This window comes from Alligator sinensis, unplaced genomic scaffold (genome assembly GCF_000455745.1).
Source record: "Alligator sinensis unplaced genomic scaffold, ASM45574v1 scaffold781_1, whole genome shotgun sequence".
Taxonomy (NCBI): domain Eukaryota; kingdom Metazoa; phylum Chordata; order Crocodylia; family Alligatoridae; genus Alligator; species Alligator sinensis.
In genome coordinates, this window is record NW_005841845.1 from 2295134 (window position 1) to 2300762 (window position 5629).

Genomic DNA, 5629 nt, shown 5'->3' on the forward strand with positions numbered 1-5629 from the left:
CTCCCACAGCTGAGCTGCATCTTTCTTTCCTATTCCCAATGAGTTCTGATTTTTAATCAGCTTTAAATGTCTGGCAAATATCAGCAAACAGGGTCCCAAACAGGTAACTCAGAATACCTCTGTTGCCCCCTCCTTCAGCCTGTCACGTATGATTACTATAGCCCTGCCCTCCATGAGATGAGGATGGACCGGGACCTCACCTGCTTACTAAGAGGTGCTGTGGCTTAGCTGGTTAAAGCGCCTGTCTAGTAAACAGGAAATCCTGGGTTCAAATCCCAGTAGCACCTTGAGGACTAGTTTTGGCCTATAACCAGGGAGCCAATAAACAGGGACTGCAAACAGAGGAAGCAGTTTGTGGGTAGTAGCATAGCCTATTACTGTGCAATGGTGGGGACATGTGGTACACCTCGGCTCCAACTGGTGCGCTCTTCCCTTGCACTACTGAGGCCTCCACCCAGATGTAGGGGCTGTCTGGCACAGCTACCAGGAATGGGAGCAAGGTCACCCCCACCTCTGGTGTATTCTCCTTAGAGAGGTCCCTGGAGTCCAAAATGACTGAGCTCCAGTCCCAGATGGGCAGACTTCGTGCCATCAGGGACCACAAGCAGGAGATTGATGACTACTATAGTCAGGTTCTTCTCCTAAAGAAGAAAGAGAAAAGAGCATGGATGCCCAACTAAATGAAGATGGACAACAAAAAGATCAATCAAGAGACACACTTGGGGGATGCTTGGAAGATGGTCATCCCAAGACACAGTGCTAGGGTCACTCCTCCCTTGGAACAGAGCAACAGGTATGCACCTCTTACACCACCAGCAAAGACATTAGCAGAAGTACCAGCTCTGGATGAGGGGAGGCAGCTAGCTGTCACCCCTAAAAAGAGATTCAGGTGGTTGTGGTGGGCAACTCCCTCCTGAGAGGGACAGAGGGAGATATCCGCCACCCTGACCCCCTGGCCTGTGAGGTCTGTTGCTTCCCAGGGGCCTGTATCTGGGACGTGGCAGAGAGGATTCCTAAACTTGTCCATCCACTACCCCATGCTCCCCATCCCTCCAACCACTACTCCATGCTCCTCATCCATGTGGGCATGAATGACATGGCTCATAGCAATCTTGGCCAGGTCATGAGTGACTACAGGACTCTGGGGGCTGGGCTCAGCAGGTTGGGGGAACAGGTAGTTTTCTCCTTGATCCTTCCAGTTGCAGATCACAGGCACAGGAGGGAAAGATGTATTGAAGAAGTCAACAGAAGACTGCAGTATTGGTGCCATTGTGAAGGCTTCAGCTTCTTCGATCATAGCCCACACTTCAGAGAGAAAGGCAGCAGTTTGTTGTGATGGGATGGCCTCTACCTCCTTCCTATGGGAAAGAAACTCTTCTTGGCCAAAATGGCTAACCTGCTTGACAGGTCAAGATCCCTGGGAGACAGACGGACAGTCACCAGTGCAACCACAGCATCAGCAGGTCAGGTAACACAAGGGAATGTACTCCTACCCCAGCCCAAGCACGGGACTCTTCTAAGAGGACAGGGAAGCCCAGGGCTTCCAGTGGCAGGCTTAGCTGCCTATACACAAATGCCAGGAGCATGGGGAACAAACAGGAGGAACTGGACCTTCTGCTAAGCAAAAAGGAATATGATCTCATAGGGATAATAGAGACGTGGTAGACCTATGACTGGACCACAGGTATAGATGGCTATACCTTTTACAGGAGGGATTGTGTTGCAAGAAGGGCAGGGGTGTATATCTCTATGTGAAGGAGCAGTACACTTCCCTACAAGCAGAGATTGGCACCCAAGGAGGGCGACTCAAGACCCTCTGGATTAGAAGACGGAAAGAATGTGATGAAGGGGATAACTGTAGGAGTCTATTACAGACGTCCTAGCCAGGAGGAAGAGCTTGACCACAAATTTGCTAGGGAACTGGTAAAGGCTGCATGTTCTTGGTGCATCGTCATCATGGGCAACTTCAACCACCCTGACATCTCATGGGAAGAGCATTCGGCCAAATATGATTGGTCATGAAGCTTCCTCACTTGCATTGTTGAGCTCTATTTGACTCAAGAAGTCTACAGGCCGGCAGGAGGTAAGGCACTGTTGGATCTGGTACTGGCCAAAGGGGATGATCTAGTCAGCGACCTGAGGATCGAAGGGAAGCTTCGTGACACTGATCACGAGTTGATCACTTTCTCTGTCCATCACAAAGCAGGCAAATCAGTCAGCAATGCAGAAATCCTTGGCTTTAGGAAAGCTGACTTTCACAAGCTCAGGTTGTTGAGGCCCTGAGAGACCATGATCTGACAGGGAAGGGAGTCCACAATGAGTGGTTGCTTCTTAAGGACGTGATCCTAAAAGCACAAGGGAAGTTCATTCTGGCTCATAGGAAAGGTAGCAAAAGGGCTAGGAGACCCCCTTGGCTCAATAGGGAACTAATGGACCTCCTGAATCTAAAAAAAGAAGTTTATAAGGGATGGAAGTTGGGAACTACCACCAAGGAGGATTATGCAGCACTGGCCCGCACCTGTAGGGAGTGGACCAGAAAAAACATGGCTGAAACCAAACTCAAACTGGCTACAGGAATCAAGGACAATAAAAACTCCTTCAAATATGTGGGAAGTCAGAAAAAAAAAGGCAACATCAGACCTTTGTTGAACTAAATGGGGCAGCTGACAACCGACACTCAGGAGAAAGCTAATCTCCTCAACGATTACTTTGCATCAGTTTTCCCCTACCCCAAGGGGATCACCCTGCCTGACAAGACTACCAGGGTAAGGACAATCATACACCTATAATTGGCAAAGATCTTGTGAGGGAACAGCTTGAGAGGCTGGACATCCACAAGTCAGCTGGCCCAGACAGAATGCACCCAAGAGTGCTAAAAGAGTTGCCTGACATCATAGCATGACCAATGGTGTGTATATTTGAGAACTCATGGTGCTCTGGTGAGGTTTCTGAAGATAGGAAGAGGGCCAATGCGGTGTCTATCTAAGAAAGAAAAGAAGGAAGATCCAGGGAACTACAGGCCAATCAGTTTGACCTCAATCCCTGGAAAGATCATGGAAAAAATCATCAAAGAAACCACCAACAACAGGCTAACAGAAGACAATGTTCTGAGTTAGCCAACATGGCTGTAATGCGGGTAGGTCTTGCCTGACCAACCTCATTTCCTTCTATGACCAGGTGATGCATCACCTGGACAAAAGAGAAGAGGTTGATGTCATATATTTAGATTTCAAAAAAGCCTTTGACTTGGTCCACCATGATGTCCTCATGGTAAAATTGGGGAACTGTGGCCTCAACAATTTTACAGTCCAATGGCTGGGGGACCGGCTCCCTGATTGGACCCAGAGAGTGCTATTCGATGGAACTGAGTCAACATGGCACATGGTGACCAGTAGCATCCTCCAGGGCTCAGTACTCGGACCAGTACTCTTTAATATATTCATAAATTATATGGATTCAGGTGTCAGAAGCGTACTGGCTAAGTTCACAGAGAACACCAAATTATGGGGAAGTGTGGTCATGCTAGAGGATAAGCTGGGGATTCAGGGTGACCTGGACAGGTTCTCAAGGTGGACGGATGAAAAGCTGATGACGTTCAACACAGAGAAATGCCAGGTGTTCGACCTCGGGGGAAAAAAACCTACATTGTACTTACGAGCTCGGCGGTGCTACACTTGCTAGCATCATGACTGAAAGAGACTTGGGGGTCACGATTGATCACAGGATGAACATGAGTCAGCCATGCGATGCCGCATCTGAAAAGCAAATAAAACTCTGGCTTGCATCTACCGATGCATCTCAAGCAAGACTCAAGAAGTCATCCTCCTGCTTTACTCGGCCTTGGTGAGGCCACATCTAGAGTACTGCATCCAGTTCTGGCTCCGCACTTTAGAACAGATGTGGAGAAGCTTGAGGAGAGCCATATAACATGATTAGAGGTCAAGAGAGCAGGCCTTATGAGGAGAGGCTCAGGGGCACGGGACTCTTCAGCCTGGGGAAGCAAAGGCTCGCGGGTAACTTTGTGGCAGCCTATAAGTACATCGCAGGTGTGCATCAGGACCTGGGAGAATGTCTGTTCACCAGAGCACCCCAAGGGAAGACAAGGTCTAATGGTCACAAACTGCTGGAAGACCATTTTAGAGTGGACATAAGGAAAAACTTCTTTACAGTCCTAGTCTCCAGAGTCTGGAAGAGACTCCCCCCAGAAGTGGTGCAAGCACCTACTCTGGATACCTTTAAGAAACACTTGGATGCTTACCTTGCTGGTGTGATTTGACTTCCCCCTTAGGCAAGGGGTTGGAACTTGCCCCCCTTGGGCAAGGAGTTGGACCTGATGATTTTACAAGGTCCCTTCCAGCCCCAAATGTTTTGAAATTTGCTTCTCATTTCCACGTGCTCAGAGACAGCAGGGTCTGACAATAAGAAAGGGGTGAAGGGACTGCAAAGGAAAGAAGTTGGGGTGCAGCAGAAGACAAGGGGAATACCTGACCCCCTGATTTATTTTCCCTGATGCAGCAGTGAGAAGGGGGCAAATTTTGGGCAGCCCTCCAATAATTAGATTCTATACCTGGAAAATTATAATACTTTTATACACTTTTCTAACTATTGTGGGGTTGTCTTATAATCGGTGTCATGTTATATTTGAGTAAATATGGTAAATCTATCATTGAATCCCAATTTTGTGGCCTTTCAATAGTCCTGCAGATTAAACACAGGATCTAAACAGATGGTTGCGTTTCTCCCTTGTGCTCCGTGCATTACATTCATGTGTGTTTATGTTCGAAATAAGAAACTCCAGCCACGGACTTCAACGCTGTCCCCTTAGGGCTGCATCTGGTTTCTTATAATGGAACCAGTTTCCAATTTGCACAGTTCTGTTGTGATATCCCCTTCATGATACCCCCAACCTACCACAAACAAGCGGTATTATTCTTTTCATGTCTCTCAGTTTCTTTGATGGTTATAGTGATCATATTTGTCAATCATCCCTGGCACTTTCAGTGGAATATCCTCATTTAATGGAAAACAAAAATCCTTGATGAACGACTGACCCTCTTTCATTGCTGCTGCTACTACTACTAGTACTACCACTATTATTATTAAGGAAAAAATCATTTAAAAATTCCCTCACCAGGTCATTTTTCAATCATCCTCATGTCAAATGAATAGAGCTGATCAAAAATCAATTTTGTTTGCTACAAAAGAAAAATGATTTTCTGCAAAAAAAAAAGTATTTTTTTTCAAGATGTTTGGCATAATTTTCTAGGTTCTCATAAAAAAGGCAACCCATGAAGATATCCAGTAAGTAAAAAAAAATCCATTAGAAAGACAAAGTTTTTATAGTGTTGGAGTGATGTTATAGCTATGATGGTCCAGGAAACAGATGAGATGTACGGATTTTTTGTGGCATGACATCTTTTATTGAACCAATCCTGGTAGCTGGGTAAGATCTTAGACCAGCATTGAGCACATAGTACCAGAGGAGCGGTACGTTGTGCCAAAAAGCTTGCATAAATCTCTCCCAACTGTGCAGTTGGTCCAATAAAAGTGCTTATAGAAGGTTTTCTAGAAGCTTTTAACATTCAAGTGACTGAAGCTTAATTTGATTTATGTGATGAAAGCAGGCAAA

At 46.4% G+C, this 5629-nt stretch overlaps 1 non-coding gene across 1 annotated transcript; it reads left to right on the plus strand.

Moving 5' to 3' along the window:
• The first annotated feature begins 213 nt into the window (after window positions 1-213).
• TRNAT-AGU lies at window positions 214-287 on the plus strand. Its single transcript has one exon. It is a non-coding gene; the product is annotated as a tRNA-Thr (tRNA).
• The last annotated feature ends 5342 nt before the right edge of the window (window positions 288-5629 follow it).